At 36.4% G+C, this 27,027-nt stretch overlaps 1 protein-coding gene and 1 pseudogene across 7 annotated transcripts in view; both read left to right on the forward strand.

The window, feature by feature from the left end:
- LOC100770406 (nucleolar protein 4) overlaps positions 1-27,027 on the forward strand; it is a 340,437-nt gene that overhangs the window by 136,270 nt on the left and 177,140 nt on the right. The gene's annotated exons all lie outside the window — the stretch shown is intronic.
- On the forward strand, positions 3,756-4,058 carry LOC118237646 (annotated as a pseudogene).

A 27,027-nucleotide genomic window follows, 5' to 3' on the forward strand; every position in this document is an offset into this window, starting at 1 on the left:
TGATACCATTTATGGTTTTAGAATAGATACAGTCTATCCTGGTGGATTAGGTATGGTGTCAGGAGGCAGCTGACAAGGAAAGATGGATCCTGATGCTCACCTCTCTTTCCTGTTTAATCAGTCCAGGACTCCAGTCCAATATGCTGCTCATATTCAGAATGATTCTTCCATTTTAGTCAAACATTTCTAGAAATACTTGAAGTGACACACTCAGAGGTGTGTCTCCATGGTGATTCTAAATTTAGTCAAGTTGACCATGAAGTAACCCTCATATAAGTAACCCTTATATCTTGTGTTATTTATGTCCATGTTATTATTGGAATGAAACGTCAGGGTAATTTTCAGGATCTAGTGTTTCCAATTCCTGTCTTCTGAATAGAAAACAGTTTACCTATGAAACTGACTTTCTGAGTAAACATTTAGAAAACAGCTTCTGAGATTTCAAAATCTCTTAGTTTGAATACTCTCTGGAAAACTAATACTGCCAAAGTCCTCTTAGTCAAGTAAGGCCTTGTTAGATGAGAACAACCTCAACTAGTCTTTCAGAATGTCAGCTGGAATTGCTACTGTGGCATTATTTGGGTACTTCCTATAGTAACACACTAATAAGAGAACATTCCCTCAAATAATACTGTAGAACAGTAGCCCTAAAATGTATTCTTAAGAAAACTATTGAAATATTTTTTTATTAATTGTTCTCAGCCTTTTCCTTTTCTATAGTAAACAGTCTTTTTGAGTCAATTTGCTTCCATAGTGGGGATTCCTGCCTCCCTCGAAGACATAGATTACAAAGTATACACCTTAAATAGGACCATTACTTTAGTGTTAGGTAGTCAAAAAGGAATAATTCTAAAAAGTTACTGTTTGGACCAGAAGTAGACTGTAGATAAGAGTAAGTGGTAAGAAGTATAATCTTCTCTATCTATTCACCATGTAGATTGAATCTTAGATTGGTTAGATAATATAAAAATGAACATAACATTTCAGAACTATATGAAATTATCCCATTCCGTTGGTCCATCCAAAAAGCTCTAAAGTAACCTGACCATTAACAATATCAAATCAAATAGTACTTGAAATTGAGTGCATTTCTATTTCAGTTAGCAGCAATACCTATACAGGTAGAATGACAATAGCCCTGGGGAAGTGTGAATGGCATAGATTAAAAAATAGAATGCTTGAGTTGTGTGATGAATCAGTAAGTAGAGAGATACGGAATATGGCGCCACATTTTCTTCTATCACAATTTAGACTGTGTACTGAACTGGCAGTATAAATCTCCTGCATTACAAATTTATCTTGAAATTTACAAACTTTCCAGTCATTGGTGGCACACGCCTTTAATCCCAGCACTCGGGAGGCAGAGGCAGGCAGATCCCTGTGAGTTCAAGGCCAGCCTGATCTACAGAGAGAGTGCCAGATTAGGCTCCAAAGCTACACAGAGAAACCCTGTCTCGAAAAACAAAACAAAAAAGAAATTTACAAACTGTTGAGCTACCATGCATATCCTTATGAGGCCTATCAAGGGAGATGAACACATGGGAGCAACACTTCCATCCCTACTCCTTTTCACTTCTCCATATCTGCCCTTAAGTTCCACAATGGCAGCCATGTCAAGTACAAGCCTTGTACCCAAATGCTGTTCTATTTAGCACTTCCTAAGTTTCTTTCAGAATGAGAATTCATATGTGAGGTTGTGCAGGGTTCAGCTCTGTCCTTTCTTATGACAGTTTCCATGGGTTCTTTGATAATTTGTGAAAATGCCTCTCTAATGATCTAGGAAATATTCAGTCTGTTTGGGATTATTTGCTAAAAAATTGTACACAATTGGATTTAATTTAAGACCATGTATGTAAAGAAATGACATTTAACTATTCAGTGTTTAAATACAATCCTCTTTTACTGCTCAATGGATATATAAGTAACATTTTAGTAAAAATAGGCTCCTGACAAAAATTGCATATAATTTGGCTAAATACGGTAGTTTTGTGTAATTTTTAAGGCATATAAACCAACAATAAATGTATGTACTGCTCAACATTTAATTTAGTTGGGAAATCTAATAGAACATGTTTTAATAAGAATGATGTAAAACTATACTTAGTGTGAAATTAAATTTAGTAGTTAATTTTTTATGATGTGGAGTTTTAATTAGAAAACCTATTAAAAGTGATTTTATTCTGAATGTCAAATTCCCCAGAGAGTCTCCTGCCTTTGTAAGTCTGATTATTTCCTTTGCATTAAATTTTTTTTTACTTTAACAGTTTGGGGATTTTTCTGGAAGTTTTGTATGAACTACAAGTTCTTCTAAACACAAATGTAGTAAAATTAGCTTTATAATTAAACCTTTTCATAAACATGGTTTTGTTCATCTTGTTTAAATCCCAAACATTACTGCACTAAAAATATCTGAAAATACCACAATGCTGCCATTTTATTCTCATCAAGTTTTTAAATATCAAAATGAAATTATTTACTTAATATATTTAATTAATTTTTGAGTCAAGGTGGTTAAACTAATTTTAGAATGTGCTTTTAATGGCAATTGCTCTATAAATAATTAGATCACAATTTTCAGAAATATAGATGAACTATAAGGAATATAATAAGAGCAGACAATTAGAAAGTAATTTACTATGAATTGTAAGGAATTTTGATTCTTAAATCCTTTAGCTATATTTTTGTGTATGCACTTGCATGCACATGCATATTTAATCATTTGAAATTCCTTTTAAGTGGTACTAGTGTTTCTAAGAGCAGAAGGAAGGAAAAATTGGCTTACATCTAAATCCTAAATATTAAAAAAATAGCTTAGTTCTACATTTACACAAAATGTATTTTCAAGGTTATTACATTTGTTGTTAATGTAGAGTTGCAATGTTAAAAAGTCTGCTTTCTTTGCTCAAGTTAACACTCTGCCTCTTAGCATCTTATTCATATTATATAAGTGGTTTTCATGTAAATCAGTACTTAAAGAGTTTTCTTGTATATCCACATGAATCTAGAGTCACACCGTACCTCAAAGACTAGCCACTCTCGGCTGGATCCTGCTTCTCTAACTCAGGGGACCAGGCTTGCTTTGACAACCCTGCTTAGGTCAGCAAAGGGTGTCAGATGACTTGGGAATTTTGCATCCAGCCAAGTTATTCTGAGATACTGTATTTGAGGTTTGTCATTATTTTCATGACCAAGAGTCCCAGTCTGTGAATGACTGCATGAATCAGCACCTTGAGAGATGACAGAATCCAGCTAAAATAGAGGAGAAGCAGATCAAGACCTTTTCAGTCTATATACTAAGTCATGTGTGTCTCCCAATGTTCAGGTGAAGACTGACTCTTAGAGAAGACATGTTTTGTGTTTTTATTCGTGTGTGTGTGTGTGTGTGTGTGTGTGTGTGTGTGTGTGTGTGTGTGTGTGTGTGTGTTGAGGTAGGTGGTTCTTGCTATATTCCATTGACTAGTCTGTAACTTGCTCTTGCTCTGTAGCCCAGGCTACCCTAGAACTAGAGGTGGCATTTTAGCTCAGTATGCCAGTTGCTGTCATTAGTCATGAACTAGCATGTTTGGCTTACTCAAATACATTTTGAGCTCCTACTGGCTTCTCTGAAAAGCCATCTTTGCCTTGTTCCTGGGGCCTGCTCTGCGCTCCATGCAGCCACCTTCTCAGCCTGCCTCCTCCTCAGCAGCTCTCTCACCAGAGTCCTCGAGCTGGATTTCTTCCCTCACTAGCTACAGCGCATCACCGGCGTGCCCACCATGTCAGCCGAGGCCGGGTTCACCAGCCCCCAGATCACCACCAAGGACTTGTAGGAGAAGAAAAATGTTGTGGAGGAGGCAGTGAATGGGAGAGATGCACCTGCCAATGGGGATGCTAATGAGGAAAATGGGGAGCAGGAGGCTGACAATGAGGTAGATGAAGAAGAGGAAGGAGGTGAAGAGGAAGAGAAGGAAGAAGGCAATGGTGAGGAAGAGGATAGAGATGAGGAGGCTGAGGTTCCTACGGGGAAGCGGGTAGCTGAAGATGATGAGGATGATGATGTTGATACCAAGAAGCAGTAGGACAATGAGGATGACTAGACAGCAGAAAGGAAAAGCTAAACTTAAGGCCACCATGACCTATTCACCCTCCACTTCCTGTCTCAGAATTTAACGTGGTCACCTTTGAGTAGAGGAGCAGGCCTCGCCACCCGTAGTGGGCAGTGCCAACTACAGATGACATGTGCTCTCCACCACCCCACCAAAACCACACCATGAATTTGCAACAGGGGAGGGAAAAAGAACCAAAACTTCCAAAGCCTTGGTGTTTTTCTAAAAAATACTTTAAAAGGAAATTTGTTTGTATTTTTTATTTACACTTTATATTTTTGTACATAATATTAGGGGGTCAGCCATTTTTAATGATAACGGAAGACCAAACCAGCCTTCAGAGCATTCTCTGTCCTATTTCTGACCTTACTTGTGGTGTAATGTGACCATGTTCATTATAATCTCAAAGGAGGAAAAAAAAACTTGTAAAAACAAAAACAGAAACAACAAAACAATCTTATTTCGAGCATTCCAGTAACTATTTTTGTATATGTACCTAGCTGTACTACAAGTAGTTGGTTTGTATGAGATGGTTAAAAAGGCCAAAGATTAAAAGGTTTCTTTGTTTCCTTCTTTTTTTGTCTATGAAGTTGCTGTTTTACTTAATTTTTTGGCCTGTTTAATGTATGTGTGAAACAATGTCCAACAGTAAAGCGGACTTTTATTTTGCTGAGTTGTTCTAAAAAAAATACGTTTTGAGCCTATCTGTAAGTCATTCTCTGAGTATTATTGCAACATGAGAACCACCTGGGTTTCCCTTACATCATTGTCTTAAGTGACAGTTTTCTTTTCTCTATTTTTTATTTCTTTGGTATTAATACCGCACAACTATATTTCATAAATTTTCATAGAAAGGCAAATTAATGCTGTATTCTTTACCATTTTCTTGTGCTCATTTGAATCAGCTAGCTACTAGTAAAGGGGAAAAAAGCTTGACTCCTTAGGCAATTCAACTGCTCAGTAAGTTCAGTGTTGAATAGGGCTTTGAAGTTGGGGTTGTATGACAGCTGGGCAAACAGATAAATCAGCTACATCATAGAGCTAAATTGACCATAAAAACTTTATTTACTGGGTTGATAAGAATCGTAGTAAGATTGTAGATTGATAAAAAGAAAGGACAGCTGGAGGGTACTGAAGAAAGGGATTGAAAGAGTAGTTCATTGTATTTATTGTAAAATTGTAGTATAATTGTTTTCTTATCAGTCTCTTTTCTCCATCTCACTGGTGTGTGCTCTGGGTCCAAGAAACATACCTATCTTATTCATCTTTGCACACTCAATTTAGAGTGAGACATCTGGAAAAAATAAGATCATTTCTGGGCTGAAACTGTGTTGTGATATTTCTTCCCTGTCTGCTTGTCTCTGTAGTAATATAAATTCCATTTTTATTTGGTGTCTTTTGACCAAATGTGTAGTGATGTGTGCTTTCTTGTGTTTATCTCCCAGGTGTACCTCAAAAATATGAAAGAGTAAAGTCATGTATGATCTTAAATTGAGCTTTTTATGAAGACTGTGAAGAAATTGTTAAATCAAAAAACTTATTAATGATAACAGTGAAATTACCACTGTTAATAACATTACCTCTGCACATTAGTATTTACAAATAACATACTACATTACCATAAATTTATTATGAAAATAAATAGTAAAACAATTAAAGAAAAAAGAAACTGAAGTGAGAGTAGGTGAGAATTATCATAGTCTCCTCATCTCTGAATGAGTTTAGAGATCCTTAAACTGTAAACACAGATTGAAGGATTACGGAAATAATGCAAGGCTTATCACCATTCTTGCCCCAGCTGATCTGGGAGCCATCTTAGTAGCTAGATTGCACACATGGGGAGTTCTTAGAAAGCCAGGAGACTGCTGAAGGAAAAGACAAGTTTCTTCCTGCAAAAGTGAACCAGGGCTCCCTGCCTTCTTTTCCTGCTATCCACCATTCACTGATGAAAAGAATGTGGTCAAAACCTACAGGCAGTAGGAAAACTTACGGTTGTCTCAAGGATGTTGTTGAAGTCACACCTTCCTTCCTCTTTATGAACACACCGCTTTGGGTCTTGAATGTAGATACAGGTCTCTACATGTTATCTTTTCATCTCTATGACCAAATAAGATAAACAACTTAAAGCAGACAGAATTTATATGGACTCATAGTTCACAGGAGTCAGACCACAGTCCTTGCTCTATTGATTATAGCCTCACAGTGAGACAGAAAAACTACGTGGGAAGGAGCCAATGGCTGAGGCTACTTACCACATGTTGGACAGCAGGCAGAATAAGGGAACACAGGAAAGGCCAAGGGACATACTACCATGTCAGCCACAAAGACATGTCATGGGTGATCATCTTGAAATAATGTCATTATGCTCTGGAAGTGCCCCCACAGGTGTGCTCAGAGGCGTACATCACTAAACTCCCTGGCATCTCTCAGTCCCTACCAGTTGACAGTCAAGGCAAAGATTCAGGGATGGGCATGTGTATGCAGAGAGAGCAGAGGAAGCTAGGGTGACAAGAAGAAGTAGTGGTAGAAGTGGGAAAGAGAAAGAATAGAATGATGAGGGGGGGAATAGGAAAGGAGGGAGTGGATCGAGAAAGAGCCAGTTGAGAAGAAAGCTGGTTCAACAATAATTGTTACTTTAAAGTTTCCTAAAAGGAAAATATTTACATTCTTACTGTATTTTTTGGACTTTATAAAATTGCTTCATTATCGATTTGGTGATATGAAATATCAGGATATCTTCCAGAATTTTGAAGTTTTATTTTTTAATTCAGTATCTTCAACTAGTCTCTCGGCATGGGGATTTATTTTATTAATGTATTATTATTTTGTGATTATAAAAGCTTGGAGGATAGCTCAGCATTCATTACACAGAATAGGAGCTCAACTCATCAAGGCTTAGCTTTGTCTTTATCCAAATATATGATAACACAGCCAAGGAAATGAGAGCAGAATTTTCCATACAGTGGAGTTGGTGAACTGAAGGCTTATTCTAGTGGCCTGGTGTAGTCTGCAAGAGTGTATACAATATTATAATGCATGCCAATATCATCACTAGCTTTTTCTTCTAAATTTCCACATGGACAAATCTTTTAGAGTCAGAAAAATATCTCTAAACTCTCCCACAGTGTACCTATAAAGTCAAATTATTTTAAAGTTTATTTCTAAGAGACAATGAGCATAGATGATGATGGAAGCTAACCTTTCTTGACTCTTCATAATGTTCCACATGTGGTTTCCAGAGTTAAGTTGGTAAATTTGCTACAAACCTACAAAGAAACTGTTATCATCTTGATACAAATGAGGAAATCCAGGATCATTAATTAAACTATTATCTCCACAACTTGGAAGCACTAGAAGCATGGTTAGAGTACAAACATTCAGCTTGTGGAACCTCTGGCATTAGATATGAGTTTTTCAGTGGTCTTGTGCCCTCCTCCATTTCTGTTCCACTCATTGGACTCTGTAGCCTGTCCTTGCTTCCAAGGTTTACACCATGTAGGCTCAATCTTCACCTGGGCGTATAATTAAAGTTCCAATATTTTCATGTATCTTATGCTTTTGCATCAACTTATGAAATAACTTGCTTTGGATGATTTTTTGCATACCCTCCTTCACAGCTTCACCCTTTTTATTTTACACTGCATGTAGATCATAAAATGATATTCCTAGCTGTTGAAATCTATTGGTTCTGGGTAGTTTTCCAAAGGAGGAGAAGCAAACTTTGAATTCTGTTTATTTCAATAAGATCTCTTGACAATAATTACTTTGTGTTTAAAATTCCTATTTCTTTTTATCTGTTAAAAGTGTAATTGACTTCTGACAATTCTTTCATCCTTTGCTATTCTTTCATTGTATAGAAAGGACAATAAGAAATTGTGACTGGCTTCCTTTATTGCTTCTATTGTTTTGAATCTTCTTGTTTCATTTTACTATGCTTTATTCTAAATAATGGGGCCAGGCTTTGCAGAAGGTAGTATAAAAACACTTTCATTCATGACTATCTACTCATGCCAATAGTGATTTACATTTTCTCATAAGCCTTTTATTTTATAACAGCAAGGAACTTTGCTTCACATAAAGTAACAATAAGATACATTTTTTGAAGAGTACCATTTTCCTACACAAAGCATAAAGTAAAGAGCTGCTTGAAGTATCAGCAATGCAAATATGATGCCCTAAAGTAAATATAACCATAGTGGTCTGTAGATACAATAAACATACTCAAAAAGAGTTTTAAATTGTATGCAAATAGAAATTATCCAGGGTATGATTTATCTATCTGTGTAGCCCTGGATGATAAAAGGATACTTGATCCTAAAGCAAACTGAAAATAACGCTGAACAACAAATTTCAACACAAACATAATGAAGTTAAGTGTGTCTGTAAACAAGAAAAAAACTGTACAGTAAACTGCATTAAGTTCTTACAAGACACAAAGCTTTTGTAAGCTTTGTATTTGTATTTGGTTAATTGAGAAGTTAGTTGGTTACCACTTGTAGTCAGTATTTATTAGTCACCACACATTTTTGTCTGATATTTGCAAACAGTTTCTAGCCTTCCCTGGGTTATACAGATTGCCAACTACCCATCTGTAAACAGGACACTTCCTGTATCTTATATGCATGGATAAATGAGCAATTCCTAATTCCTACAATGGAAAGAAAGGTGTTACTCTGGGAAAGAACAATTATATAAAGTAGATATTTTGAGCTTTTTTTTTAAATCATATTTTGAGCCATGGAGGTGAGGATATCCTAATACAAGGTAAGAAATTTAGCAAACCAAAAATTGTCTATTTTCACTCTTCAATTGTTTGTAGTTGTCATATAAAATTATGGTCTGTGATGCCATTTTCATATGTAATTATTACACTTTGTTCATATTCATCCCGTATCCCTTCATGTCCCCTGGTCCTACTACTTCCCCTCCTCTACCAAATATGTTATCTATGCTTTCATTTATTATGTACATAAATATAAGTATATATACTTATATGTATATATATATTTATATGTATATAATATATATAAGATGAAATCTAGCTTCTATGTGTGAGAGAAAATATGCAATATTCATCTTTCTGAGACTGGCTTATTTTGCTCAACATAATCCATTTCCCTGAGAATAGCATAATTTTCAAAATAGGCTCTTGTTATGATTCCTTCCCATTTTATAAAATAAGCTGCTGCTTTTCCCCCATTAAACCATGTTGGGATGATTTGCTGCTAAAATATAATATCTTATTATATTCATGAAGGTTTCCAATGAATTCTTTGTGTAGAAGATTCCAACATATTTTCAAAGTAATGATGGATGAGGGCCAGGGGATCATGGGAACTCAGCTCAGATCTCAATTCTGTGACTTCCCATGTGGTAAGGTCAGCTAAGGAGATTCCATGTAATGTTAAAGGAATATTTTCCTCAGTCACATCACAGAGTCTACAAAAGTAACCAATTATATTACATAGCCATTTACAATACATGTATTGGCTGCTTCCTCTATTTGAGATGCTGGAAAACAGAAAGGACCTTCACCATTATGGTTGTGATGCAGTTTAGTAGAGATCCTTAAAATAACAATGATAAATGACAGAAAAAAATAGGAACCACAATTTTCAAGGAAGATAGCCTTCTGCATATAGCTCCAGTATTACTGGAAATAAAAGAGTGAAAGATGCCTCTCAAAGGAAGTGTCCAAGATATAGAGGCTAGATGACAGCTCCCATGTGAGAAGAGATAAATGACAATAAATGACAAATGATTCTACGAGTAACATGAGCAGAAGTAATGTGTCAAGCTCCTGTCTCCAGGAAGCTGCTAGGTTATTATAGTGGGTCAATGTTTTGATGTCAACTACACTGTGTGGCTTTCAATTCCTTTTTCTTTCACCACAGTTCTTCCATACAGAATTTGGGTTTTCCAGTTGAACTGCTCTCAGGCTAACCCTGGTGTAGCAAAAAGAATCAATTACTTACCTTCAAGTGTTTAAAAGCTTACGTTTGAGTTAAAGTGTATATACATGTACTCTAAATGTGAACAAAATGCTAGATATCTCAGAGAACAAGTTATAGAAGAGACAAGAATGGGTAATTTTATGAGAATATTTTCGTCTTTATAGAAAACATTTAATAAATGAACCACAGCAAAAGCAATCTACCTGGAGAGAGATGGCATGCAAATTCTGTGGGAAGAGGCAAGTAGCCATAGATAGAATAGGAGGAGTTTAAGTGGATGGGTTCTGTGTAAGCCTGTGCATGGTGAGTCACTCTCTAGTCAGGATGACCGGGAGCCTCCCATGTTTTCACTTTGCTTTGTCCAGCATTGCATCATACCCAAGGAATCACGCCCAAGAGCATGAACAAAAGGTACTTGCGAATTTATGCTTTATCCCAGAAAGAGTCTTACAGATGTACAAATCATTGTGGGGCTTGCTAACAGGGACAAATGGAGTAGTCTAGGATGCTGATAGATTTTATGATTGGATTAAGTGTATGTAAGAAAGTGAGGAGTCATCATGAGTACTTTGACAGTGGCAGACTTCTTATGAGAGAGCCATTGTTCCTTAGGTAGGAGTAAAAACAGAATAAATTCATCCCCTCTTAAGTCTGCCTGTTAACTTTCCCAGGAATCATAAAACATCTCGTCAACAGTTGCTTGGGAAGAGGTACCAAGGGAGAAGATGATGGGCTTCTAATGGCAATGGAATATGCAGTCTAGCTAGAAATTGCTGAGTGAACCATAGTAATTTTTTCAGAACAGAAGTATGGTTATAAAAATTTTCAATTTGAAAGAAAAACTGTTCTTTTCTGTCTGATTCGGAAGCTTTAAGGACATTGCACCATTCCTACATTAAATGCAAATGTTAACAATGACCATTGTTATTATCTGGATTTTGACAGGGTACTGAAATGACCACTTCTCAAGTTTCACAGTTTCCTTGAAATAATCATCAAATTTCCTTTTTGATACCTTGTGGGTGTTTGAATATTATGCTTATTACTGCACACCTTTGTTGTCTTGTAAGTAATCCCTACACATTTCAAAATTCTCCTCCAGGCCAGATGGATGCTTTAAACTATTTTCTCTAATTTTTGTTATCATCTAAATTTTTTTAAATTAACAGGCCCCAAATGCTTTTATTAAAGCATTAAGAATGTAGTCATTCTTCTTTTTTAAGTAATTTTTAAAATTTAAGTTAGAAACAAGCTTGTTTTACATGTCAATCCCAGTTCCCTCTCCTCTCCTCCTCCCTGTCCGCCACCCAACCACCTTATCTCATCCCCTTTCTGCTCCCCAGGTAGGGTGAGGCCTTCCACGGGGATCTTCCAAAGTCTGTCATATCATTTGGAGCAGGGCCTAGACCCTCCCCTGTGTGTCTAGGCTGAGAGAGCATCCCTCTATGTGGAGTGGCTCCCAAAGTCTATGTGAGTACTAGGGATAAATACTGATCCACTACCAGAGGCCCCATAGATTTACCAGACATCCAAACTGGCATCCACATTTAGGGGGTCTGGAACAGTCCTATGTTGGGTTCCCAGCTATCAGTCTGGGTCCATGAGCAACCCCTTATTCAGGTCAGCTGTTTCTGTGGGTTCTACGGCCTAGTCTTGCCCCTTTCTCATCACTACTCCATTTCTGCAACTGGATTCCAGAGTTCAGCTCAGTGTTTAGCTGTGGGTGTCTGATTCTGCTTCCATCAGCTACTGGATGAAGGATCTAGAATGGCATTTAAGGTAGTCATCAATCTCATTATCGGAGAATGGCATTTAAGGTAGCCTTTCCACTATTACTTAGATTCTTAGTTGGGGTCAACCTTATAGATCTCTGGACAGTTCCCTAGTGCTATATTTCTCTTTAAACCTATAATGGCTCACTCTGTTATGCTATCTCTTTTCTTGCTCTCCTCTATTCTTTCCAGGAGTCTATATTCTTGCTCTTTCATCATCTAAACAATTATCTCATCATTGCTTTTCATATTGACCTGTCATTATACAGTCATGCATTACCAAACAAGGAAGATACACTTTGAGGGCTGCATAATTAGGCAATTTGTCTTTGTGCAAATGTTGTGGAATACACTTACACAATGAAGCTGTCTATAGTGTCATTAGGCAACACAGCTCTTTTGGATGATGGACATGAATTGTGGTCCATTGCTTAGCTGAAGATTAGGCAGTGCATGATTATACACACACATATGTGTATATCTCTGTGTATGTTATCTTGAACATGATTTGTTAAGTATTTTATGTTTAATTTTTTACATATCTGCCTTTAAAATGTCTCACTGCTATGTAAGAGAGGAACATACAGTAATTTGTGACAAACTATTGAAGTTAATTTAGGAAGCACATTGTTCCACAAGACTAATTTTATGTTGTAATGTTTGTGATGTGTGTGTGTGTGTGTGTGTGTGTGTGTGGTCTGAGAAAGAATATTCATGCATGTGGACACGTGAGTGTGGGGGTCAGACGATGACTTCTCTTGTCTGTCTTTGCCTTCCACATTGTTTGAGACATGGTCTCCTTTGAAACTTTCCTGCTCAGGCACCAGGCTACCTGGCTCAGGAACTTCTAAAGATCCACTATCTCTGTCTCCCATCTGGCTTTAGGAGTGTGGGATTACATTCATGTTACTAAATCAGGCTATTTTACCTAGGTTCCAGGTACCAAACTCAACTTCTCCCTCTTGCACCGATGATTTATCTACTGATTTATCTGCTCAGGACAAACTCACTTTAATGTCTACAGTATATAGTATCTCTTCAGAAATGAGGTTGACTGAAAATGTAGTAACAGGACACAAGAACATCCTTGATACAAAGAGCATAAGTGTGAAAAGGCAGAATTAACCTTACATGAGATATTTTGCTTTTAATGAGAACCCAGTTAATGCTCACTAATATGAGTATCTGTAAATACATCTGTGTTGGTAGGGTTACACCACCCTCCTCCAAAGTCAATCTTGAGTTCTTTGATTTTAAGTTAAATACATGAATTAATATTTTCTGTATTTTTATCTGTATTCATGTTTTTTAATGTTGGCTAAAACATTTTCAGATCAGTAAAACATCAACAGATTTCAAATAACCTGAGATTAGAAGAAATAAATGAATATTTATGAATGGGGAATGAAAATCTGTAGACTTAAAATGTTTTAAGTGTAAAAATAACATTATTTTATTGAATGTCTTGCTGTCAAGTTACTTAGGAATTACCTAGGAATTTAAGTTTTTTTCTCCTTTTCCAAGATAGAACAGCTATCCATTAGTACTTGTATTACATCTATGAAAAGGAAAATCCTGGAATACTTAAATAGTGTACTGGATAGACAGGAATGGAAGATAGGAAATTTGCCAGTTGCTCAAATCACCACTAGAGGACTCTAAATAGAACATTTCTGGGAGTATTTTCCACTTCTACGATATTTTTAAGTAGCTAGCTCAAATGAATGAAGGTAAACTTTCCACTTTTTATCTCCAGTATCATTTATTTTATGGACTTTAATTCTACCCATGGGTAGGATGCCCAATAATTGATGGATTTTTCTGTTTCTTTCTCTCATATACCTAGACGCTGAATTGTGACTATTGATTTTAAGAAAATTTAACTGCTAATGGTTGATATCCCTTAGGTTTAATAATACACATATCTAATACATACATGTGCATTTATTCATAAAATTAGTATTTATTAGTGTAAATATATACATTAACAAAATTAGGTTTGTCTTAATGTTTGTTCAGTAGACTATGTGAATTCCATTTGCTCATTTTCTTTAATTCATTTATTTATTTTGCATTCTAACCACAGTTCCCCCTCCCTCTCTCCCACCAGTCCCTCCCCCAACCTCCCTTTTGCCTCTCCCCAACCCACTCTTCTTCCACTTCCATTCAGAAAGAAGAAGGCCTCCCATGGATATCAAGCAGTATGGTATATCAGGTTTCAGTAAGACTAAGCATGTCCCCTTGTATTTAGTCTGGGTAAGTTGTCCCAATTTGAGGAGTAGTTCACATATGCCAGCAAAAGAGCCCAAGACAGCCCTACTCCAACTGTTATGGGTCCCACAAGAAAACCAAGCTCCACAACTGTCACATGAATGCAGAGGCCCTAGGTCAGTCCCCATACAGACACCCTGGTTGTCAGTTCAGGCTCTGTGATCTCCTATGAGCCCAGGTTACTTGATTCTGTGGGGTTTTGTGATATCCTTGACCCCTCTCTCTCCTAAAAATCCTTAGCCCTCTTTTCAGGAGGAGTCCCCAAGCTCAGGCTAATATTTGGCTGTGGATCTCTGCACCTATTTCTAACACAACCTGGATGAAGCCTCTCTGATGACTATGTCACTAGTAGCCAAGTATCATTAGGCATCATTGCATTAACCTTTTTTTCTCCAATCATGTTTGGTTCTATCCTAGGTCTCTGGGTCATCCAGGTTCTGGGTCCTGGCACTCCAGGCAGCATCATGGGTGGGCACTCTTGTGGCATGAGTCTGAGGCTGGAACAGTCATTGGCTGGCCACTCTTACAGTCTCTGTGCCACTCATACCCCAGCATATCCCATAGTCAGGACAGACTGTAGGTTGAAGCTCAGGTGGCTGGGTTGGAGTCTCAATCCCTCCATTGGAAGTGTTGCCTAGCCACAGGAGATGGCCAGTTCAGGCAACATAACCCCAATTGCCAGGATCTTTAGCCGGGGTCATCCTGTAGATTCTTGACAGTTTTTCTTGCACCAGGTTTCTACCTCACCCTGAAATGCCTCCTCTTCCCAGTCATCTCTTTCAGTACTCTCCCCCTTCATTCCTCCACCTGATCTCTCATCTCACCTGCCCCCAGTCCACCCACAAAATCTATTCTATGTTCCCTTCACTGGGAAATCAAAGCATCCCTCCACAAGCCCAACTTGTTACCTAGACTCTCTAGTTCTGTGGATTGTAGCTTGATTATTATTTAATTACCAGCTAACATTCACTTATAAGTGAATGCATACCATCTTTATCTTTCTGGGTCTGGGTTACCTCACAGAGGATGATGTTTTTTCTAGTTCCATCCATTTGCCTGCAAATTTCACTGTCATTTTTTTTCTTCTTTTAGGGGTTACGTTTCAAGGCATGGTTTCTCTATGGCTTTGGGGCCTGTCCTTGGAACTAGCTCTTGTAGACCAGGTTGGTCTCGAACTCACCGAGATCTGCCTCCCTCTGCCTCTCGAGTGCTGGGATTAAAGGTGTGTGCCAACACCACCCAGCTTATGTCTTTGTTTTTAACCACTGAGTAATACTCCATTGTGTAAATTCACCACATTTTCTTTATCCATTCCTTGGTTGAAGGACATCTAGGTTGTTTCCAGTTTCTGTCTATTATAAATAAAGCTACTATGAACATAGTTGTGCAAGTGTCTTTCTGTCAGGATGAAGCATCCTTTGGGTATGTGTTCAAGAGTGGTATAACTGGGTGTTGAGATAGATTGATTCCCAATTTTCTAAGAAACCATCATACTGATTTTCAAAGTGGCTATAAAAATTTGCACCCCCATCAGCAATAGGGGAGTGTTCCCCTTGCCCTACATCCTCTCCAGCATGAGCAGTCACTTGTATTTTTTATTTTAGCCATTCTGCCATGTGTAAGGTGGATTCTCAGAGTCATTTTAATTTGCATGTCCCCATGGATAAGGATGTTGAAATCTCCTTAAGAGTTTCTCAAGCATTTGAGATTCTTCTGTTGAGAATTCTGTGTAGCATTCCCCCCCCCATGTTTTAATTGGACTGTTTGGTTTTTTGATTTCTTGTTTCTTGAATTATTTATATGCTTTGTGAATCAGTCTTCTGTCAAGTGTGGGATTAGTGAAAATATTTTCTCATTCTGTAGGCTCCCATTTTGTTCTGTTGATGGTGTATTTGCCTTACAGAAGCTTTTTAGTTTCATATGGTTCAATTTATTAGGCATCAATCTTAGTTTCTGTGCTACTGGTGTTCTTTTCAAGAAGTTGTCTCCTGTACCAATGCATTCAAGAATACTTCCCACTTTCTCTTCTATCAGGTTCAGTGTATCTAGATTTATATTGAAGTCTTTGATCCACTTGGACTTGATTTTTGAAGGTGATACAGATCTATTTGAATTCTTCTAAATGTCTACATCCAGTTATGCCAGTGCCATTTATTGCATGTGCTTTCTTTTTTCCATTGTTAATTTTGGCTTCTTTGATGAAAATCAAATAAACATTTATCTCATTTAATTGTGTTATTGCTCTAGCTAGAACTTGAATAGATATGGAGAGAGTAGACAGCCTTGTCTTATTCCTGATTTTAGTGGAATTGCTTTGAGTTTTTCTCCATTTAATTTGACGTTGATTATATGCTTGCTGTATATTGCTTTTATTATGTTTAGGTATGTATCCCCAATCTCTCTAAAACTTTTATTAAGAAGGGATGTTGAATTTTATCAAAGGCTTTTCCAACATCTAATGAGATTATTGTGTGATTTTCTTTCAGCTTGTCTATATGATGGATTTTTTTTGTTTCTTTTACTCATATGTGTAGATGCTAAATTGTGACTATTTGATTTTAAGAAAATTGAACTGTTAATGGTTGAGTAGCTTTAGATTTAATTATATACATATTTAATATATTTATATATGTATCTATGTATTCATATGTAAAATTATTATTTGCATGCATAAATATATCCATTTAAGGGAAAAAGTTTGCCTTGATTTTTTTCAGTAAATTATGTGAATTCTCTTTGGTCTTAAACTACCTAGCAATACATTTTTCCATGTCACTTTGTGAATGACCCTTCAGGGAGTTTTCAGACATGCATGCAAATTAAATATAAGCTGAGAGTTCACCCTCAGCGACCTACATTATACTCAGTGATGTGGCTAAAAATAAATGCTTTCCATTTGGTTATGGGCAATAAATGCTACCATAGCCACCACTTAGAACCCTGAAAACATTAAATGCCACTATGCTATGCTACAACTTGCCTTTTATATTCTTTCATATCTTAGTACAAATCTCTGTGAAACAAATGAAGAACTCTATCTTTGAACTCTGGTGCACGGTACGAGCTCAGTGCATGTGGAAATGACAGCTTTGTCTTCCTGCAGTAGGCTCCGATGACATCTGAAGAACTAAAATCCTCTGCAGTGAGACTCTCTTGCATCTGCAGTACTTTGAACAGTTGCAGCTTGCAGAGCTTAGCAGAGATAACATTTTAAAAACTATTCTCTTAATAAGATAAAACCTGAAGTTGGATTATAGTAAAATTGTGTTGGAAGAACTGAAGGAATATATGTATTCAACAAAGTTCCAGGAATTCTTGAATCAAGATAATTATAAATACATGTGTAATGAAAAGATGACAATCTGAATGCAAACAAATATCCCATCTTGACTGTTTTATCATTTAGTGGAATATCTTAGAATGTGATTGTCTTAGATGACACTTCTTCTGAGTATCAACACAAGGCTGCCAGTGTTTTTTTCCCAGCTAGAGTTGTTTCTTTTGTTCTGTGCTTCTGACATTACTTAGCCATATTTTAAATTACTTAGGACAGCCTTTTGCAGAAGCATAATGCTACTACCAAAATGAGTATTTGGAAGATGCCAGAAATGACTTCTCTGGCCATGTGAATGTGCATGATATTTTGAGTGGTGAGATTTATACTGTCGTTTAGAGGTTGTTCCTTCCAGGCCATGTTCTGCTTTGCCCATTGCCCTTTTGGGAAGCTACTCTGGCACAAGAGAAGGTAGGTATGTGAAGCAGATAGGAAGCATCTTTTGCAAGTAGCCAGCCTTTCTATAATTTGTTCACAGACAACCAGTGACCATCTATGGTGTGTCTTTCCTTTTCTCTGTTGTGCTTGAGTTTAAATGATTTCCTTCGTCGAACTGCAAAACCCTTTCCCAGTCATGTCCAAGCTTTTGCTAAAGATATTCTGTGAATTTTACTTTTAGATACATCCTTTCCCCAGTTCTATAATTTCCATTTGGTGATTGCTAATGGCTTTTGATTTTCTACCAAATCATTGCACCAACGAATGGAGTGTCTCTATCTCCTGCTATAAATTAGCATATTAATAATGATTAGTTTAAAGCCCAGAGCATACTGAGTTCAGTCTTTGAATAATCAATGAATCATCTTTTATTTATTATACTTTCCCTTTAAACAAGTAATTTTCCTTAATTTTGTACAAGGTTTTAATGTACTTTGAGATCTGTGTATAACAGGATGACAAGTGACAATGTTTTATGTCTTTTGGCTCAGTGTGACTCTGTGCATCACTGAATGGCTTTAAAGAAGATTTATTGAATCTGTGGTTTTTCAGCCTACACAGGTATTTTTTATTAATTTTAAAACCATACCTTAATATAACAATATATTTTACATGTTAAAACCATTACATAGCTTTCAACAGGAGGGGAAATGGGGCAAGAATTCAGGTTAAAGATCTCTCTTTCCAAAGGTTTAAACTAAATAATGTTTCTAAGTGAATCAGTGTATTAAATATCTTGTTCCTATTGCACTAACAGGAAATAGAATTAAAAAGCAAGCCCAGTTTCTAGTCACTGTCTCAAAGGATTGCCACATGTTGACATGTTAGGTTATTTTGTGCAAATATTTATTCCTGCTATTTTACTCCAACAAACTGAACTCACATATTTACTAAAGAAAGAAAGAAAGATAGATAGATAGATAGATAGATAGATAGAAGAAAGAGGAAGGAAGGAAGGAAAGAAAGATAAATAAAAGCTCTGGAGTTCAAATTAGAAAAAAATAGATTTTATATCTTTTTGCCCTGACTATTTTCCCCTACATTTCATCCTTCCCCAAAACCTAATATACACTCTTGGTAGCCTTTCTAAATTGTAGATTACCCACACTCAAACCTGTCCACATAAAGACATAGGATCAGTATATGACAGAGAACACACTTTTTCTCTCTCTGAGTTTGGGACACCTTATATGATCTATACAGTACTGGGGTTAGACAGGAATTTTTGCTTTTCTAGATATATGCTGTTCACCTTAATTAGAATTGAGGTGACTTTTCTAATAAAATTACTAAGAAATAAGAAACATTTTTTTCTCTGAATTTTCCATTCTACTGTTTCCCTATTAAATCTTGGGTATAAGAGGAGTGTAGTGACATCTTGTTTCTCCAGTAACTAACTTGTTGTGGTGGCCACATCCTAAGGCTTGGCTTCAGGTGTACAGATATGTCCACTTATAAGGAGGAGGAGGGACTAACATGCTATGGTGGGTTGTAATCAGAGCATCAGAAGGTCAGAGACTGCATCTTCAGGAGCAGGAAGACCACTGGGGTTATTTATTGTTAATTGTGTAAGTGCTTCCCTAATAAATACCTGTTTATCATTTATCTTGGGTCTTGTGGACTCTAAAACCCTGCCTTCAAAGGAGGGAGGATAAATTAATATTCTAGTATACTATCTCTAACCTTGTAGATGTTTTCTGTGTTTAAATATCTCTGCCAGTACTATCGACAGCCTAGATATGACTGACTTTTCTGTACCCCTACAAACCCACTATAGCCACAACAGGCCTATGTCACACAGCAGGCCTAATGCCACATGGACCTTTTTCTACACAGGCCAGCAACTCTCTCCTCACCTTCAACTTTCCTCCTACATCTCTAACTTTTCCTTCTCATTTTTTGTCTTGACTTTCCCCTTTGATACTTCTTTTTAGTTATTTGTGGCTCCTTAAATGCATTATTTCTTTTTACAGTAACATTCTGTGTGCATTATTTAGACTTCTCTTCAAATGTCATCTATTTGATAGTGTTTTTATTTTTCTCTAAGAAAGAAGCCTCTTTCAACCAAGACTTACAAACCCAACAGCCAAGTTTGCATTTCCACATGGACACAAAATAAAATATTTAATACATATTAAACTGAGTTTTTCTTTACACAGTAATAATTAAATCCAACCTGCTGTTCTTGAAAAATTTCTCACACTAAACTCATCTCACTCTGTCATATTTAAGGATGGTGAAGATATCTTCCCATTCTGTAGAAAGCCATTTTGTCTTATTGACCATATTCTTTGCCTTACAGAAGCATCTTAGTTTCAGGAGGTCCCATGTATTTGTTGCTCTCAGGGTCTTTACTACTAGTGTTATATTTCCGAAGTGGCCTCCTTTGCCAATGTGTTCAAGGCTACTTCTCACTTTATCTTCTATTAGATTCAGTAACTGAATTTATGTTGAGGTCTTTGATCCATTTGGACTTGTGTTTTGTGCATTGGGATAGATACAAATCTATTTTCATTCTTGTACATATCAACATCTAGTTATGCCAGCAACATTTGTTGAAGATGTTTCTTTTTTTCATTGTACAATTTTGGCTTCTTTGTAAAGAAAATCAGGTGTCCATAGGTGTATGGATTAATATAAGGATCTTTAGTTTGATTCCATTGATTCACATGCCTGTTTGTATGTCAACCCCAAGCTGTGCTTATTACTAGAGCACTATGTAGAGCTTGAAGTCAGGAATGGTAAGGCATCCATAAGTTCTTTATTGTACGGGATTTAGCTATCCTGGGTTTTTTTGCTTTTGCATCAGAGGACTGATATCCAATACACAAAGAACTCAAGAAACTAGACAAAAATTCCAAATAATCTATTTAAAAATTGGGTACATATATAAATAGAAAATTTTCAACAGAATAGACTCAAATGACCAAAATACATTTAAGAGATTGTTCAACATCCTTAGCCATCATAGAATTGTAAATCAAAACTCTGAAATAATATCTTAACAACTATCAGAATGGCTAAGAACAAAAACACTGAAGACAGCTTATGCTGGATAAGATGTGGAATAAGGGGAACACTCCTACATTGCTGATGGAAGTGCAAACTTGTATAGCCACTTTGGAAATCAGTATGGTGGTTTCTCAGAAAATTGGGAATCAGTCTACCTCAGGACCCAGCTATACCATCTTGGGCAAATACCCAAAGGATGCACAATCAAATCACAAGGACATTTGCTCAACTATGTTTATAGCAGCATTTTTTGTAATAGCCAGAACCTGGAAACAACCAAGATGCCCCACGACCAAATAATGAACAAAGAAAACATGGTACATTTACACAATGGAGTGTTACTCAGTGGGAAAAATGACATCTTGAAATTTGCAGATAAATGGACAGAACTAGAATAAGAAAAACATCCTGAGTAAGATAATCCAGACACAGAAAGACAAGACAGTTTGTAATTGCTCATAAGTGGATATTAGACATAAATCAAAGGACAACCATGCTACAATCTACAACCCCAGAGAAGCTAGGTAAAAAGGAGCACCCTAAGAGATACACACATGGAAGGTCCAATGAAGAAAAAAATATTTAAGATGTCCTGTGTAAACGGGGAGGGGGTATAAAGAAGGGGAGGGGGATGGGAACATGAGGGATCAAGATCTAATTGGGGAAGGAATGGAAGGAGAGTGCAATAAAAGATATCTTGATAGAGGGAGCCATTATTGGGTTAGGGAGAAACCTGATGCTAGCTAAATTTCCAGGAATCCATAATGGTGACCCCACCTAAGCCTCCCAGAAATAGTGGAGAGGGTGTCTGAATGGGCCTTCCCATTCAGCAACTACTCTAATTGTCATCAGAGAGCTCACATCCAGTAATGGATGGAAGCAGATGCAGTGACCCACAGCCAATCATTGGGTGGAACTCCTGGAATTCAGTTAAGAGAGGGAGGAGGGATCATATGAACAAGGGGGGTAGCAAGACCATGATTTGGAAAACCACAGAGACAGCTAACCTGAACTAGTGGGAACTCAAAGACTCTAGACTGACAGCTGGGTAAGCTGCATGCAACCATACTAGGCCCTTGAATGTGGGTAATAGTTATGTGGCTTGATCTGTCAGAGGGTAGTAATGGCAATGGAACCAGGACCTATCCAGTGTGCATGAACTGACTTTTTGGAACCCATTCCCTATGGTGAGATACCCTGCTTAGCCTTGATCCAGGGGGAAGGGGCTTGGTATTCAACACTTTGTTGACTCCCCAAGGAAGGACTTACCTGCTCTGATGAGTAGAATGGGAGAGTGTGAACAAAGGATGGTGGGGGTCATGAGAAAGAGAGGGAGGGAGAACTGGGTTTGGTACATAAAATAAAACATTTTAAAATAAAAAATAAGAAAAAACAACCAGCAAACAAAATACCTCACCTCCAATGTCCCAGTCACTCTAGGCAGTGGTTCATTACTTCCATCTTTTCTAATTTTCATTGTTTTGTCTATGAGAAAATTCTGGTTGTTGTTCATCCTACCTTTAGAGCTTGTCCAAATCTGGACAGTTATCCTCACATCTGTACATACTTCCTAACACAAACTACCACTATAATTGGTCCTTGTGACTAAAGTTTTCTATCGTGTTCCCTCCCGGCACTTCTGGGTCTAGCCCTATTCAACAACATGTTTCAATCTGGATGATTCCTTGAAACTAGAATAAGCTCCCACAGCTCTTTTGCTGAACCCTTCAGTGGTTTCCACACCTCTCATAATGAAGTGTAAAGTCTATAAGCGCCACAACTAATATGATTTCCCTGTCACTTTTTAATCATACTAGAAGTACTTCATGAGTTCTTTGTGATTAGAATAACTTTTGTCAAAAATTCTCTTCTCTATACATTGGATCACAGAGTTTGCTTCAATAGTTTGTTTAAATATCACCTTTCCTCATGACCTAAATGATCATTTTATGTAGATGACAATGCCTACATATCTCCTCAATTTCATTTTTTCTCTATAGTACTTGTTTTTGTAAGTTACTTTTTGTATTTTATTTGTTTTCTTTTGTATGCCATCATAATATACATGAGTAAGAGACACATCAACTGTATTATTCATTCTGTATCCTTATAAAAATGTTTCCAACATAAGATGTTTTTGAAATGTATTAGTAATTTAGTGCTGATCTATTGGATTCATGTTGCAAGTTTAAACTTTTTAAATAGTCACACTCCAAGCAGAAGAGATATTTTGACCTTTTGACCTTTTCAAAGCATGTAGAACTTTATGTTACAATTTTCGATTATTTGTGTAGATGGGATAGTAGATGCAAACGTAATATTTTTGGGAAAAAGTTGAGTGTTATCTTGGAGAAAGGAGCATATATTTATACTATATCTTTCAAAATATTTTGCAATGTTAAAGCCCTTTTCTAATAAAAAGACCTAAAATCTTTGATAATGCATAGACAGCCTTAGGAATGACTCCTCATGAAAACTCATTCCCAGTAAAGACAGGCTGCTTTCATTAGAAGCCATAATTTAATCAGTTAAAGCTGAAATAATTGTATAAACAGAAAAATTAGGACTAGTCACTCATTAATTATGAAAGGAAATAAGAAACTCTATATTTTAATGTGGTAGAATGTTGACATCTTTTGAGAACTGTCCTGATAATTCTGAGAACTGAATCAGTCATATCTAATAATGAATGCTTTACCATATGACTCTTCAGTGAAGAAATGGTCTATCCCAATTCACACTCGAAGTTAACTAGTTTTTCATAATTATCATGCTTTTTTTCCTTTTAGTGAAAGAAATTTTAATCACACAATATATCCTGATTATGACTTCCCCTCTCTCTACCCCTGTTTCTTCCCACCTCTCCTTACATCCACATCCACTCCCTTTCTGTCTCTCATTAGAAAGCACACAGGCTTCTAAGTGATGATAATAGAATAAGATAAAACAAAAGCAACACATTGTAATTGAACAAACAAACAAACAGAAGAAAAATAGCACAAGAGAAGGCAGAAGAAACAGAGACCCACTTGTCATACTCAGGAATCCCAAGAAAACACTGAACTGGAAGCCATAACATACACAGAGGATATGGTACAGATCTATGCAGGCCCTGTACATGCTTCCACAGTTTCTGTGAGCTCATATGTGCTTTGATCATGCCAGTGTAGAGGGCCTTGTTTACTTAGTGTTCTTTCTTCTCTCTGGCTCTTAGGCCTTTCTCTTGTACAGGGTTTCCTGGGCCCTGGGGGGAAGGCTTTGATGGAGATATTCCATTTAAGGAAGAGTGTTCCAAGGTCTCCCATTCTCTGTTTAATGTCTGTGTTTGGGCATTTGTTTCAGGAAGAAGCATCTTTGATGATGGCTGAGCAAGTCTTTGTGATCATAAGTATAGCAGTATGTCATTAGGAGTCACAGGCAATTCATTGTACCTGTGACTTTACTTTGCTAACTTTGTGTTTATAGTGTACATCGGAAGTAAGTTTATACCATGAAGTTTGGTTCTATTTATAGAGATCAACTATGCTCAGATCAAATTCTTAAACATTGTGCTTTGAGAAATGTGTGAATATTTAAATTTTTTCAAGTTTAATAACTATGTTTCTTAATGTCAGATATTTGACATTTCAACATTCTTCTGGTAATATATTGACATTTCCTCTTATATTCAATCAAAGTTCTCAATTTAATCAAAATTACAAATGGTCTGAAAAAATCTTGCAACTTGGTAATTAATCTGATTTCTTTATATGACCTAGGGAAATGGTTTAATGAGTAAAGTGCTTATTGTGCCAACACATGGCTCTAATAAGTTTGGATCCTCAGGCCACACTTAAAAGCACACTTGAGTTCATATCACAATATTCACTTACAGCCTAAGTGTGTTAACAACCTTCTGCAGCAATAAGATAGATGAGATGGAGGGCAAGGCTGGCAGAGCTAGATCTTGACAACACTGCAGATCTGGCAGCCTAGTCAGGAGTCAGTTCCAGGTTCAGCCAGAGACTGTGTCTCATAAATAAAGTGGTGATCTATTAAGGAAGAAAGCCATCATCAACTCCTGCCCTGCACACCTGTAGGCACTTATAAACCAGTACTTCTGAAAACACATGTGTATGCACAAACTGTTTTTGTACCTATTGCTAGGCTTTAACTAACATATTTTTTCAAAATTTGCAAAATTGTTCTGATATGCAGTAATGAGCAGATATAAGTGAGTCTGTAGTCTAATTTAAAAAGAAAGTGATTCATTATAGTTTCATTGCATTTCATACTGCATAGCAGCCCAGTGAGGATTTTTGCATGGAATTTATTTGCATGCTAAAATTTTTGTTAGTATCACAAATGATAAAAGCTCATGAATTTTGGCCTAAAAAAACCCTTATTCCTTTTGATGAGACTATATTAAGTATTCACTTTTAGAATGCCTAATGTTTTGAGTTTTCATCTCAAATTTATAATGCATTGTAACACCACTTAAATTTCAATGGGCAGGTAGACAAGTATTTAATTGAAGAACAATAGTCACCAGTTTATTTGCAGTTAAAAACTAGTAATTAATTCTTTAATGTTTCATCTTCCACAACTAATAAATGCTTAATGCTACATATTCAAATGCTACATATTCAAATCCATTGCTATGGATTTAAGAGATGATGCTGGAGGATGTTTGAATAAGTTGTGTGTGTCCTCTTCTAGGCATGATAGCCCTTACCATGCTTTCTAAAATTGCATCTTTTCTAAATTTCTGTGCTGGTTTCTAGGTACAGTAACATTCTTTATTTTCCCAAAGAATATAATAATAGCATCCTATGTGGATATTTGTTTCCAATTGATCAATTGGCATTACTGAGTAAATTTTAATAATCAAATTTATTAACACTATAAATTGTATTTTATTACTCAATAAATTGAATGTATTATGTTTTGTAAAAGATATATTACATATAAGTTAAAATACCATGAGAGAATAAAACTCATGGGGTCATTTTGGACAATTTATGTGTTATAGGGATTTCAGTAAACCCTTTGGGTAGAAAGAATGGATTGTATTTCATCAATTTATGAGAGATGAATCAAGTTCTCTAATACTGGATAAAATGATAAGGCCTAAAGAAACAGGATGGGAACATATGTATTGATTGGCTTATCTTGTTGTTACTTATTTTGTTGAACACTTTACAGTTCTCAACTAAAGTGTATGCTGTAAGCCCACTAGTATTTGTACTGCAATGCATTTTCAAAGACTTGAGAGTTTCAAAGGGTATTTTTCTTCACAATATGTTCTAAGCATGAAGCAGATACTTTGTAACTTGTACTGCATACTAATCTACTAGAATGAAATATATTGTAGCACATTGCCTTTATAGGAAGAAAACCTCAATTTTGAAAGGTCCTGTGCAATATTCTGTCATTATTACTGACACTTCAGAAGAACTTCTGAAATAAGGAAATATTTATGATATTCTGGTATAAGAGGAGTGGAATAAAGGGCATATCCCTGGGCTATACACAGTCTCACAGAACAGGAGAATAATTACAAAAAATAATTACAAAATAATTACAAAAAACAAGGAATCCCTTGTTGTAGATATCCTTTTCCTGTGTCACTTGACTTGTTCCATTGTAATTGAATTTCAATGGGCAGACCCCAAACTTACTCTCCTTGGGCTTATTTGGTTCTTCAACAATACTTCACTTATACCATGAAAAGTAGAAGTGTTGTGATGTGCTTTCTAAGGGACAGTGTTCTGATTTTATCGTTTGGGGGTATGCTGATCTTTCTATGATTTATGCTACTCGTAAGTGTTAATTCTTTAAATGCATGAGATATAACCAACAATTCAATCACACCAGTTAGTGTATGCCAAGGACAAAGATGTGCCAGCCTTCAACTGCAGAAATGGAACTGTTCCTTATACATCAGTGTCATGCAATAATGGGTTTTATAGAAATGCTAAAATGATTCTTTTACAAAGAAAGGTACCCTACCATGAAGGAAAATGATTAATTTATAATACTTAGTGATGAGCTGCTAATTTGTTCATCATCAAAATACAATACCAGCCATCAGATACTATCTGAAAATAACAGGTTTTACAACTTTTCATGATATTGTGGGTTATATAAAATACACATGTTTAATTGGGGCATGACGTAAA

Source organism: Cricetulus griseus, chromosome 2 (assembly GCF_003668045.3).
Source record: "Cricetulus griseus strain 17A/GY chromosome 2, alternate assembly CriGri-PICRH-1.0, whole genome shotgun sequence".
Lineage (NCBI taxonomy): Eukaryota > Metazoa > Chordata > Mammalia > Rodentia > Cricetidae > Cricetulus > Cricetulus griseus.